We start from the raw sequence: 13531 nt of genomic DNA, 5'->3' as shown, positions 1-13531 counted from the left end.
GAACCTCTGGCTGATATTCTTTATGTTCAGAATTTGGAACTAGAGAGTTGTATTAGCTAATGCATAAACTAATGAAAAAACTTAGTGTCCAGGGACTTAAAAATCTTGGATTGTATTTCTCCTTCGTAAGAAGAAATTCTCTGGCAGAGAGAAGTGGGGATCGCAGGGCTGGTAGCAGCTCCGCCCTCCCTGACACACATCTTCCGCTGTGTAGATGGACGCTATTAGCTGCCCTGGTCCATGGTCTCCAGCCAGCGTGACAGAGGAAAACACCCGAAGGAGTTCACTCCCTATCTTTTATGTATTTATTCATTTGGCTGCGTCTGGTCTTAAACCTCTGTTGCATCATGCGGGATCTTTCACTGTGGCATGTGAATTCTCTAGTTGTGGCATTTGGACTCAGTAGGGGAAATGTACGGGCTTAGTTGCTCCTAGACATGTGGTATCTTAGTTCTCTGACCAGGGATCAAACTCACATGCCCTGCATTGCAAGGCAGATTCTTAATTACTGGACCACCAGGGAAGTCTCATGCCTTAGCCTTTTAAGAACAAGCTTCCATCCTTGGAAAATCTGAACAACATGAGTGAGAACTCACTACCGTCTCCTCATCGAAACTGAGGTCCAGCACGTTGAAAAAAAAAAAAAAAAGAACAAGCTTCCAGAATGAAGCACATTACTTCTCACATTGCATGGGCATTATCTCTCATGGCTGGGTTAGGTGACAGAAATCCTGGGGAGTTTAATTTTTCTTTGGGCAATAATGTACCCCACTGTCTTTCTATTACTATGGAAGTAGAGAAAAATTGTCGTTGGTAGGTGACTAATTTAAAGCCAGAGGTTCATTTTAGTTCAAGAGGAGCCAGCCAGACACTGAGTATACCCCAAGGATACAACATTGTAAAGTATTTCCTCCTGTCGATGAATTGATGGCTTACCGAGAGAAACAGGAGCTAAGACAGATAGTTTCAACGCAACACACAGGATGTAGGAAATGCTGCAGGAGCAGGAGGGGTGGTTAGTCCTGGTTTATAGCTGCACACAGCCATAAGGGAGGACGGAGTTGAACTGTGGGTTGACATGAGGGCTTCCCTCATGGCTCAGATGGTAAAGAACCTGTCTGCAATGCAAGAAACTCAGGTTTGATCCCTGGCTCAGGAAGATCTCCTGGAGGAGGGCATGGCAACCCGCTCCAGTATTCTTGCCTGGAGAATCCCTTGGACAGAGGAGCCTGGTGGGCTACAGTCCAGGGCGTCACAAAGAATCAGACATGACTGAGTGGCTTTCACTTTTCACTTTGAGATTGTAAGCACAGACTGTTGTCCTGTCACCAACCTAACCACCTGTACAAAGTCACCCGTCTTCACATGGAGGTGAGCCCATGACAATATGAAGTTCTGCCAAGCTCCTATTCCCTGATGGAATCTGGCCTAAGTGGACATTAATGCTTGAAGTTGCTATAATCTCTTGCCTACGTACGGCACAAGAAAAACTGACTCACTTAATCTTGAGCTTTACTGATTGACCCTGAGGTCATTGCCAGAGGCAGAAGAATCCAGAAATGACCTGCAGCAGACAGAGAATGATCTCTGCCAGATTTGGTATCCTCTGAGTTGCAAGAGAACAATGAAATGTAGAGACAACTCAACTTTCCACAGCCTCCCTGTGAGAAGTAAAGGGGTTCTTGGACCAACCTGCACAGCAGGCTGCATGGAGCTGTTGATGGTTCTCATTCTCCCTGAGGCTTTGATAAGCTGTGCATTCTAATATTAGAACATCTGAGACCCAATGTGACCATATATCTTAGGAAGGAATGGTGACCTGATGTACCTTCTTTCAATTACACATATTGAATATCTGCTACACGCCGTGCACCATGCTAGAAGCCAAGGAGCTCCTAATCCCTTATATCCTTACAGTAAACCTACAGTCATAGAAAGAAAGCCACCCATATGTCTTCTTAGAGTCTGTAGAACCAACTCCAAAATACTCTGCTCATAACATGAAGAACCATTAACGGTGGACTTTCAGTCCGGGCTGTGGTGAACCTGCAGCTCAGACAGTCTCCTGCAGACCATGGCAGAAGGGGAGGGCAAGACTAAGTGAGCGTGACTCCAGATCACCCCCGAGTCCGTTCTGCCAGGATGCTCTGTTTTTACTGGAATTATGTATGGATTTGTTATTGTTCAGTCGCTCAGTCATGTCTGATTCTTTGTGACCCCATGGAACGCAGCATGCCAGGCCTCCCTGTCCATCACCAACTCCCGGAGCTTGCTCAAACTCATATCCATTGAGTCAGTGATGCCATCCAGCCATCTCATCCTCTGTCATCCCCTTCTCCTCCTGCCCTCAATCTTTCCCAGCATCAGGGTCGTTTCAAGTGAGTCAGTTCTTCACATCAGGTGGCTGAAATATTGGCGTTTCAGCTTCAACATTAGTCCTTCCAATGGATATTCAGGATTAATATCCTTTAGAATTGATCAGTTGGATCTCCTTGCAGTCCAAGGGACTCTCAAAAGTCTTCTCCAACACTACAGTTCAAAAACATCAACTCTTTGGCAACCTGCCTTCTCTATGGTCCAACTCTCATAGCCATACATGATTATTGGAAAAGTCATAAGTTTGACTATGTTTTAGAATTCCATATCACATTTCTTAAAAGAAAGAAAACAGGGGAAATGGGCATGGGGATGAGACAGAATCTGTGCAAGTCACTAACTATTTATAGTTACATATGGATGCCGCTGACTCATTGCAAGGGTTGGGGCTCCACATATTCCTGGATTCCTTTGCCACCTGGCTTAAGGCTGGCCCTGCCAGGGAGGGAGCCTGGCAGGCAGGGGAGAGGAGCCCCTCTCTCCTTTCTGGTCTTTCTCGGTCTCCAGCTGCAGTGGCTGTGACGGCAGCCACAGAGAGGGTGACAGCATTGGCAGTAGCAGTGCTGGGATTGCAGAGGCTCCTGGGATCTCGCCTAAGAGCTGATGTTCTGTGAAAGCCTCTGGTGGAAGCTGACTCTGGGCCCTTATTAGAGGGGCTTCCCTTTTTGCCCCTCCAGCCCATAGATGCAACCAATACCTGTATTTCTTCCTCTCTGTTTGAAACATCTGCAAACCTTTTGCTTTCTATTTGGATTCTGAAAGATCCAAATGGAGTACGGATGAGTATTGGTTGCTGAAACAAATGCAAATGAAATGAGGAATTGAAAATAGCTACTGCAGAATAGTGGTTATTAATTGGGCTTTTAAATCTGTTATTAAAATGGGTAAAGATGAAGGCTGGTGCCCTGGGCACTGTGGATGATAGAAAGGCTTTTTTCTGAAGTGACTGCCCCTCTTGTGACCGTTCATAAGCCCTGAGAGGGACTCAGGTGGTTAGACGTACAGGTGTCCATGTCTAGACTGGTCAGAGAGAGAGAGAATTTCTCCAGTACAATTGCTGATCTAGACACCATCCACATATAAGGACAGTTTCAGAAATAGACTTCCCTGATTGGTCATTGGATTGTTTATGTGAGGACAAGGAAAAGGGTGGGGAAATGCTCCGTGTGCCCAGAAAACTGTGGTGGCCTGCTTCCCTTTTGAATAAAGTGTTTGCCCACACAGTGACTTAGGACTCGGCTCACCCAAAGTGGACCCCTTTCTCCATCTCCCCCACAACAGAATCCTGTTGAAGGAACAACCACCTACAGGCTATTCTCCTGCTCCACACAATGTTCAGAATGTCATGGGTCTGTTCATGCAAATTAAAGGATTAGGGAGGCGTCCCTTGGAAATAAAACTGAATGGGATTAGAATAGGTGAGATAAACAAAAAGCCAAGAAGAGATCAAATTTTTGCTAAAGAGAGAGAAAAGGCATACATTTGGACCATTTAAAGTCTGACACTAAAAGCTGAGGTAATTGAAGTACGATTGATCATAAAATGATGGAGTGGAGAGGAAAGGGCCAGAACCAAAAGGAGAAAATAACTATGAAAGCAGAGTCAAACCAACACGAAGGGTCAGCAAATGAGTCCTAATGGACTCAGAAATGAAGGCTAATGGGAGCTCAGCCTCTCTGAAGCCATCTGAAGGGTATATTAATTTAAAACTGAGATGAAAAAGAAACCCGTAATCCCAAGGTGTAGGGAAAGTGATGAAATGTCACTATGTGCGTGGCAAGGGAATACGAGAGACCAAACCAGAAGAGGACATCAAGATAAAACAGGAAAAGTTATAAGGGCACAGATAGCTCGTGCGGAGCGGCTGGTGCGGGGGTTATGCCCGAGAGCTTCACAGAGAGGAGCAAAATACATTGCGGTGCATGGGAGGTGGGATCTAGAAAAGTATAGTTTCTTTTTCTTTTTTGCAGCAAATTACAATAAGTGAGGAGGGGTCTGGCATTCTCATATTTTTCCAGGGACACTGCTCTGACTTGGCTGATGCTTATGGTGGCCATACAGTTTATTATCCAAGTAGGGACATTTCTGAGAGTAAAAGAACAAAAAAAGAAAGAAAGAAAGTGAAATTGCTCAGTCGTGTCTGACTCTGCGACCCCATGAACTGTAGCCTACCAGGCTCTTCTGTCCATGGAATTCTCTAGCCAAGAATGCTGGAGTGGGTTGCCATTTCCTCCTCCTGGGGATCTTCCTAACCCAGGGATCAAACCCAGGTCTCCTGAATTGCAGGCAGACACTTTACCATCTGAACCACCAGCGAAGAGAATGCTGTAAGCAGTTACACGGTACAACAAGCATAAACAGAAATGATCCTATGCAGTTGGGATGCCTGGTTGTTACACTTAACAGGGAGGAGTATACAGGACAATGGTTACTATGAGGTAGGTTAATGTGGAACACAGACAAGATGTTTGCAGGTGTGAGTCAAAAAAAATGTAAACAAACTAATGTTTGGATGTGTTCTGTTCTGCTTTTCTCTTCTAGCTCATTGAATACAAATGGCATCAACACAAATCAACACAAAGGCCCAGCCTTCCCTGGATCAGGGGAACAGGAGGTTTACTCTTTTATGCCAGAGCAACTAGTCGGACCAAGATAATACTCGTGGTCCAGCAAGTTGCTATGGTGATGAGGAAAGCAAAAGTTAGGTATCAACAGCTAATGCTTGCAAGAATGAACAGGGCTGGAGGCAACGGGAAAGAGAGAACAAATTAGGAGGAAGACGATGTCTCAAGTGTGAGGACAGCCAGTAGTACAGCAGGCCAAAGCTCGGTGGCTTAGAGTCCCCTCTCCTCATGTGCCCTTGGTTGGTAGATTTATCTTTACCCTGGGAGGAGGGGTGTGAAGCTGTGAAGGAAACAATGCAAATGCCTATAGGACTTGGGCGTGTAATAGGAATAAGGGAGATTGGGCTGCTCTAAGTAATCGGGAATGCTGGAAAGTGGGGTAAAATTGAGAATGCATTGCAATATAAAGTTAATTTAAAGCAAAAAACATCTGTTCTAGTCAAATATGCATCTTCTGTAGCTCCCTGGCGTCTTCCCAGGTGGTACTAGCAGTAAAGAGCCTGCCGGCTAATACAGGAGATGTAAGAGACGTGGTTCAGTCCCTGGGTTGGGAGGATCGCTGGAGGATGGCTCAGAAACCCACTCCAGTGTTCTTGCCTGGAGAATCCCAGGGACAGAGGAGCCTTGCGGGCTACAGCCACAGGGTCACAAAAAATCAGACCTGACTGAAGCAACTTAGCGTGCATGTGCACGTGCGCACACACAGTCTGTATGTACATACCTCGATCTTTAAAGTTCTGAAGACCAATGCAGGTTGCAGGAGGGACAGGTGGCAGAATCCAGTTTCCTCAGAAACAATGGTTGACAGTAAAGTCCTGATTTTGATCAACCTGGGGCAATATGATGAATTCCATTGAGTTGTGTTTTTGACTTCTCTGCTTTAAAAGTTCATACATCCTCCTCCCTCCCCCAGTTCTGCCTCAGTGCACTGACGTTGCCTCCCCATTTCATGGGACGTTTCTGGCTCCTCCTTGTTTCTTGGTTGCCTACGGTTCTGCCCTATGTGTTCAGTGCTTCATGCTCGGGGGTTGTACCCAACGACTCCCCTGTTCCTGCCCCTGTAGAACGAGTTCTTTTGCTGGATGCCAGGCAGCGTCATCAGGAAAGATACTGGGACACGCTGACAGCTCTCCAGGTGAGGGTGCGGAGGGCAGAACTCTAAAGATGTCCTGAAAGGCCTGTCCCCAGATTGTAATCGGGCAACCCTAATTTTAGTACTCTGAAGGTCTTCGCAGATGGAAGTAAGGTACTGATTACTAATTGATGGACCTTAAAATGGAAATGTTATCCTGGTTTATCAAGCCTGTCTCAAGGTAATCAGGGAAAAGGAAGGAGGGAGAAAGAAAGTAAAAGGTGTGGCAGAAGAAGGAGGCAGAGGAAAGATGAGGATGAAGAGGAGATAGCTAGTTTTGAAAATGGAGGGAAGGGACCATAGCCAGGGGATGTGGATGGTCTCTGAGTGCTGAGGATGACTCCTGACCAGTAGGCAACAAGGAAACAGGAATCTCAGTCCCACAACCACATGGAACTGAATTCTGCCAACAATCTGAACGTTCTTAAAAGCAGATTCCTCCCAGAGCTTTCTGATAGGATCCCAGTCTTCCAATACCTTGAAAGATTTGGATCATAGACACCAACCAAGCCCCTTGGATTTCTGAACTGCATGGCTGCATTTGCATTATTTTAAGCTGTGAAATGGTAATTTGTACAGTAATGATAGAAAACTAATTCATAGGGCCAGGCAGTTGATCAACAGTTCCTTGAGGGCAAACTCAGTATTTTATTAACTCTGAAAGCCCAACAGCCAGCACACTTCCTGGCAGACATTCAAGCCACAGGCAGATTTAGAGTGAAATAAGGTGCTTCTAGTGGAAAGGAATCTGCCTGCCAATGCAGGAGACACAAGAGACACGGGTTTGATCCCAGGGTCGGGAAGCTCTGCCTCTGTGAGGAGGGGTTAGCACCATGGAGTCTGAAGCCTGTCTGCCTGGAATCACACCCCTGCTCTACGGTTTCTAGCTTTGTGACCTTAGCTACGGTCCTTAATCTCTCTGACTAATTCTTAATTCATAAGATGAGGATTATAATACTACTTTAACCATAATGTTGTAAGGATTAAATTGCAAGTGCATAAGCATGTGTATGAGCCGACAATGTAATAGTCAATGCATAAACGCTAATGTATTAATACTGTCACTGGGATAGTGACCACGCTGTTTCTTTGGGTCCTGGCCCTGTTTGGCCACGCGGCCATTCGATCTGAGTGCCGGGCTACTGTTCCTTTGCACAGCCATATCACCAGCACCTGGCCAAGCACATGTAATCAGTTCTCAGAGGTTACTTTTTTCATGAATAAATGAATGGATAAGTGAATAACATCATTGACAAGCTGCACAGATTGGCAAAATCAGCAAAGACTGTTGAATATCTGACAGGTGTAGGAGTTGGCCTGAATGTATTTTCCTGAAGCTGTCTTTTTTTTGGAAAAAAATAAATTCTGGTAAGGGTTTGTTTTTTCATCATTTTTCTGTTCTGATAACTGTGCAATGCATTTGAAAAATCAACCTCAGGTCAAGTTGGTGAAGTAAGTTCACAATTAGATATGTCTTTTTGCTCCAAACATAGAGAACCAACAGGAACATAAAGAGATATGAAAACACAGAGGAAGACTTGAAAACGTGATAAGCGCTCTCTGGTTTAGGCAAAGGTAACATGATTGGGAATGAAGTCTGAGGCAAACTGTTTCCTCGGGTTGGAAGCTGGTCATGGTGACATGGATCTGAGCAAACTCTGTGAGATAGTGGAGGACAGAGGAGCCTGGCGGGCAGTCCGTGGGGCCGCAAAGAGTCAGACACAACCGAGCGACTGAACAATAAACGGTGGCAGGAGACCTGAGTGTTATTAGAGATTTAAAATGCTGCTATTGAGTTGGGGCCAGAACCAGACCTGGCATTTGAACCTGAGAGATGATGTGAGGCACGTTTCACTGTGATATAGAGCAGAGAGATGGGCTGGTTCCTGTTGCTATGGCGACAGTTTTACTGAAGTTCTGGCCTAAGATACGGGGAAAGCAAAGACACAGCATAGCTGGGACTTGAATCAGGCCCCTCATGGCTTGCCTGCTGCATCCTTGATGCCCTGGGTATCTCTGTGAGGCAGAAGCTCCGCTGTGTGCTAAGTTGCTTCAGTCCTACCCAACTCTTTGTGACTTATGGACTGTAGCCCGCTAGTCTTCTTTGTCCATGAGATTCTCCAGGCAAGAATACTGGAGTGGGTTACGGTGCCCTCCTCTGGGGATCTCATCGACCCAGGAATCTAACCCCTGCCTCTTGCGTCTCCTGCATGTGCAGGCAGGTTCTTTACCACCAGTGCCACCTAGGAAGCCCCAGAGGTTCTATTATCTATCTGTAAATTTTTTTTTAAATTGAGATGCAATTAACATATATTAATAACACTGTGTAAATTTAGATATATGGTGTGCTGATTTGATCCATTTGTATATTGCAATATGATGACCCCAATTGAATAGTGAAACTACAGAATACTAAAAGTAGACAATCTTGAACTCTAAGACGCAAATTATCTATAAAATAAAAGTAAACTTTAGGCAGAATTCTTATGAATAACTATAGGTGCATGTATACTGTGGAGTAATATCTTTGAAATGTTGAAGAAAATAACTATTAGCCTAAAAATTAACTTATATGAAGTTATATCTTGATTTAAAAGAGAGGAAAATAAAGACAGTATCAGAATGCGGAAGAGGGTCTACCACCTGCAGATCCTTACTAAAAGATCAATTCAAAATGTACTTCAGCGAGACAGAAGGCTCCAGAAGGAAGGGTCAGGATACAAGAAATTAAGATAAACACTATTTTTAAGTTAATGAATTTGTCTAATTAGTAATTATTTTAAAATGCCATAACTAGGTTTACAAATAATAAAAAAGACAAAGATAAGGCACTGAATCAAAATTAAAACAGAGCAAGAGCTGGTGAAGGAGGCGGGGCTGTGTGAGTGAATGAACCGTGCTGAGATCCAAACCACACTGCGTGCGTGCGTGCTCAGTCACGGCTGAATCTTTACGACCCTGTGGACTGTGGTCTGTCAGGCTCCCCAGGCCATGGGATTTTCCAGGTGAGAATACTGGAGTAGGTTGCCATTCCCTCCTCCAGGGGATCTACCCGACCCAGGGGTCAAACCCACATCTCCTGCGTCTTCTTCTTTGGCAGGTGGATCCTTTACCACTGAGCCACCTGAGTTCCCAGACCATATTTAGGAGAAGGATAAAAATAGGGCTAACTTTATATTTGGGGGAAAGGGCAGAGATTTAAAAGATAGAAGTGTTTTTAAAGAATGCTAACGGAAGCACTAAAATAAGGAATATTTTCTATAGCCTCCCTACCAGCAAGTGAATTAAAAAAACGTTGGGGAAAGAGAAAATTTTATTAAAAGACAAGACAGGTGTATTTAAAAAATAATTGATTCACTGGTCCACTTTGGTGAACTACAGAAACTAACACAGCATAGTTAAACAACTATACGCCAATAAAAATTAATTTAAGAAAGAGGAAAGAGTAAGCAAAAAAATCATAAGGTTTAAGTAAAGTACATCAGAAACCACAATAAAGAGAAACAGATTCAATTCACTAATTAAAATAAAATAAGCACCAGATTGCTTTAAAAAAAAAAAAAAAAAACAAGCAAAAGATCCAACTGAAGATGCTTTCGTAGGAAACAGACAAGGTAGCATGTGCCCAGCCTCCAGGGATCCGAGGGGCTGCAGGCATAAAGAGAGGTAGAGGGCATCCTATCAGCATTCTGCTTGCGTTTCCTCAAATCTCCACTTAGAAGCTACTTAGATATTTCCCTTGGGGAGGGAGAAAAGAAATGAGAGGGTGGTATTGGAGTTGATTCACATAGCAGCTTCAATCCTATCCATGCTGCTTTCTGACTCAGAAGGAAGAAATAGAAAGCAAATATCACAAAACGTTAACATCTAATTAAGCAGGGTTATGAATGCATTGGTATTCATATTATTCTCTGCTTTTGTCCAAATGTTTGGGATAATTAATAAATCGACATCATTAAAACAAGAGTCCAACTAGCAAATGAGAGATTTTTCTGGTAATTTGCTTGTTCTCAGTGTTGGTTTCCTAATTTTTCAATAGCGAGAATTTGAAGAACAGTGTATGTCACTTTAGAAAATTAAATCCGCCTGGGTTGTGTTTTTTTAAGTATTCTAAATTTCACCAACTGCTAATGTGACCTCAGCAACTGTATTTGCTTCTCTGAGCCTTGGTTTCCTCTTTGGTAGAGCTACTCCTTATAATGAGACCATTCTGATGTGTCTGGTGTTTTATTGCTTGTTGTATGACTGCTTTTACACTCTGTCCTAAAATATCAGTGTGAGAAAACCCAAGTAGGCAAACATGATTATTCCAACTTTGGCTCCCTTACTACCTTGTCAAATGGCCTTTGCTGAGAGATTTATTTCTGGCTTCCAAATTTCTCCTCTAATAATTCATGCTTCTTATTTATATGTTTACTTACTTTTTTAACCTTGTCAACTGTTCAAGGATTGGCTGGCATTGGATGTCACAAAGCTATTTCTTCTTATTCTTAGAAACTATTGATTGTGAAATATTTGAATGGAGGTGCATAAGGTTAAAAGCATCACATATACTGAGAAGAACTGGTTGGTTAAGGTAGTTTTGGGGCTAAGGTAGGCAGATTATTTTGAGAAAAAGGAAATGAGCAACAATATTGGAAGTAGTAATATTTAGCATTTATTAACACATGCCATGTGTCAGAAACTGTGCCAAGAGCTTAATACACACTATCTTACTTATCACAACAGTTCTACAAAAAAATGTTGTTATTATCCTTAAATAATAAAATTAAAAGATGCTTGCTTCTGGGAAGAAGCTATGACAAACCTAGACAATACAAAAGCAGCCAACAAAGGTGCATATAGTCAAAGCTATGGCTCTTCCAGTAATCTTGAATGAATGTGAGAGTGGGGCCATAAAGAAGGCTGAGTGCCAAAGAATTGATGCTTTCAAACTGTAGTCCTGGAGAAGATTCTTGAGAGTCCCTTGGACTGCAAGGAGATCAAACCAGTCAGTCCTATGGGAAATAAATCCTGAATATTCATTGGAAGGACTGAGGCTGAAGCTGAAATACTTTGGCCACCTGATGCAAAGAGCCGTCTCATTGGAAAAGACCCTGATGCTGGGAAACATTGAAGGCAGGAGAAGTGGGTGACAGAGGATGAGATGGCTGGATGGCAATACTGATTCAATGGACTTGAGTTTGAGCAAACTCCTGGAGACAGTGAAGGCTGGGTAAGCCTGATGTGCTGCAGTCCTTGGAGTTCCAAAGAGTCGGACACGACTTAGTGAATCAACGACAACAAAAGAGGCTAACTAAAGAGTTCCAACAACACACGGACAGAGGAAGTATCAGTCTGCAAACATCTTACACAGATCATTATGCCCCATAAATCCACCCTGGTGACGCACAGTCTTGAAAGCTTCAGAGCATGGCTGGTACCATCTGTCCCACTGAGCTTTGGTCCCTTCTCAGAAGGCTGTGTATCATCACCCTGCTTATTTAAATAATATTATTTACTACATCATGAGAAACACTGGGCTGGAGGAAGCACAGGCTGAAATCATGACTGCCGGGAGAAATATCAATAACCTCAGATATGCAGGTGACACCACCCTTATGGCAGAAAGTGAAGAACTAAAGAGCCTCCTGATGAAAGTGAAAGAGGAGAGTGAAAAAGTTGGCTTAAAGCTCAACGTTCAGAAAACTAAGCTCATGGCATCCAGTCCCATCACTTCATGGCAAGTAGATGGAGAAACAGTGGAAACAGTGGCTGACTTTATTTTTCTGGGCTCTAAAATCACTGCAGATGGTGATTGCAGCCATGAAATTAAAAGACACTTACTTCTTGGAAGGAAAGTTATGACCAACCTAGACAGCATATTAAAAAGCAGAGACATTACTTGGTCAACAAAGGTCCATCTAGTCAAGGCTATGGTTTTTCCAGTGGTCATGTATGGATGTGAGAGTTGGACTGTGAAGAAAGCTGAGCACTGAAAAATAGATGCTTTAGAACTGTGGTGTTGGAGAAGACTCTTTGAGTCCCTTGGACTGCTAGGAGATCTAACCAGTCCATCCTAAAGGAGATCAGTCCTGGGTGTTCATTGGAAGGACTGATGTTGAAGATGAAACTCCAATATTTTGGCCACCTCATGTGAAGAGTTGACTTATTTGAATAGACCCTGATGCTGGGAAGGATTGGGGGCAGGAGGAGAAGGGGATGACAGACGATGAGATGGTTGGATGGCATCACTGACTCAATGGACATGGATTTGGTTGGACTCCAGGAGTTGGTGATGGACAGGGAGGCCTGGCATGCTGCGGTTCATGGGGTCGCAAAGAGTCAGACACGACTGAGCGACTGAACTGGACTGAAGAAGGGTGAGGCCTCTCTGGCATGATTTTAAAGAGATGCAAATGTTGGTTGGTACTTGCATGGAAAAATATGTGTCATCTTCTTATCTCCATTTGATTGACATTCATCAAAAATGGCATTCACTTGCATGTGAAACCCCAGGGTTGAGCATATAAATCTTAATCCAAAGGCAATAGACATAATCACAAGTAAGTGGGATCTAGTTAAACAATAGGGTGTTCCATTAAAAAACATTTTACAGAGATGTCAAGAAAATGTTTATACAAATCTCTGCTTTCTTTTCTGAAATAGTAAAACCCTTTACCGTACAAAGTTCAGCTCTTTCACCTTAATGAGCCTTTTGTTTAACACATTGAGAATAACAGAAAATTCCCATCTACTATCAATTGTTCTTGAGCCAAGATTGCACAAACTTTAAAATCTATTTGTTTGTAACACATAGTCTCATGAATGTCTTTAGTATAATTTTTACATTTTGGTACAGATTTTTAGGTCTGGCACACCAAAAGCATGATTTGTCAACAAATAAATTTTAAAAATTACATTATTGAAAAAGACAAAAGATACATCCATAGCTAAATTGAAGTTAAGTGCTTATCACAGCTTCTTAAATAAAAATCTGTTTTATTTTCTCTTTTTGGGAGTGGTTCCATTTTCCTCTTTAGATACCCAGTCAGATTAGTTCTATTTGTGTATTTGTTTTTAAGTCATGAAATTGAAGACAGAAGCCTTTGTCTTGTAGAAGTTGTTATCAACTCATTTCAGATTTAGCTACTCTTTACCCAAAAGGTGAAAAAGCTGTGCTCTTAGCATTTTTCTCTTAAAAAAAAGTGATAAGTGAACCTCTAGAAACATCTTGCTTTGTTCGGAAAGAATTCCAGTCTTCTGAATACAGATATGATGAAGATGATATTGAAGCGTATTTGCAAAACGATTTTTTCATTAGTAGTTTTCATTAACTTGTTTTTCCACATCGATATTCCTCCTACCTCTTGTCCTTTGTCCAAATGCCCATAATTGAAACAAGTGAGTATGACTTTGA

General features: G+C 42.9%; 1 pseudogene; it reads left to right on the top strand.

Moving 5' to 3' along the window:
• The first annotated feature begins 520 nt into the window (after window positions 1-520).
• On the top strand, window positions 521-624 carry LOC136172767 (small nucleolar RNA SNORD116; annotated as a pseudogene).
• The last annotated feature ends 12907 nt before the right edge of the window (window positions 625-13531 follow it).

The sequence above is a fragment of the Muntiacus reevesi genome, chromosome 7, assembly GCF_963930625.1.
Source record: "Muntiacus reevesi chromosome 7, mMunRee1.1, whole genome shotgun sequence".
In the NCBI taxonomy this organism is placed as follows: domain Eukaryota; kingdom Metazoa; phylum Chordata; class Mammalia; order Artiodactyla; family Cervidae; genus Muntiacus; species Muntiacus reevesi.
The sequence above is the reverse complement of the archived record's forward strand: the minus strand, read 5'-3'. Positions and strand labels throughout refer to the sequence as shown.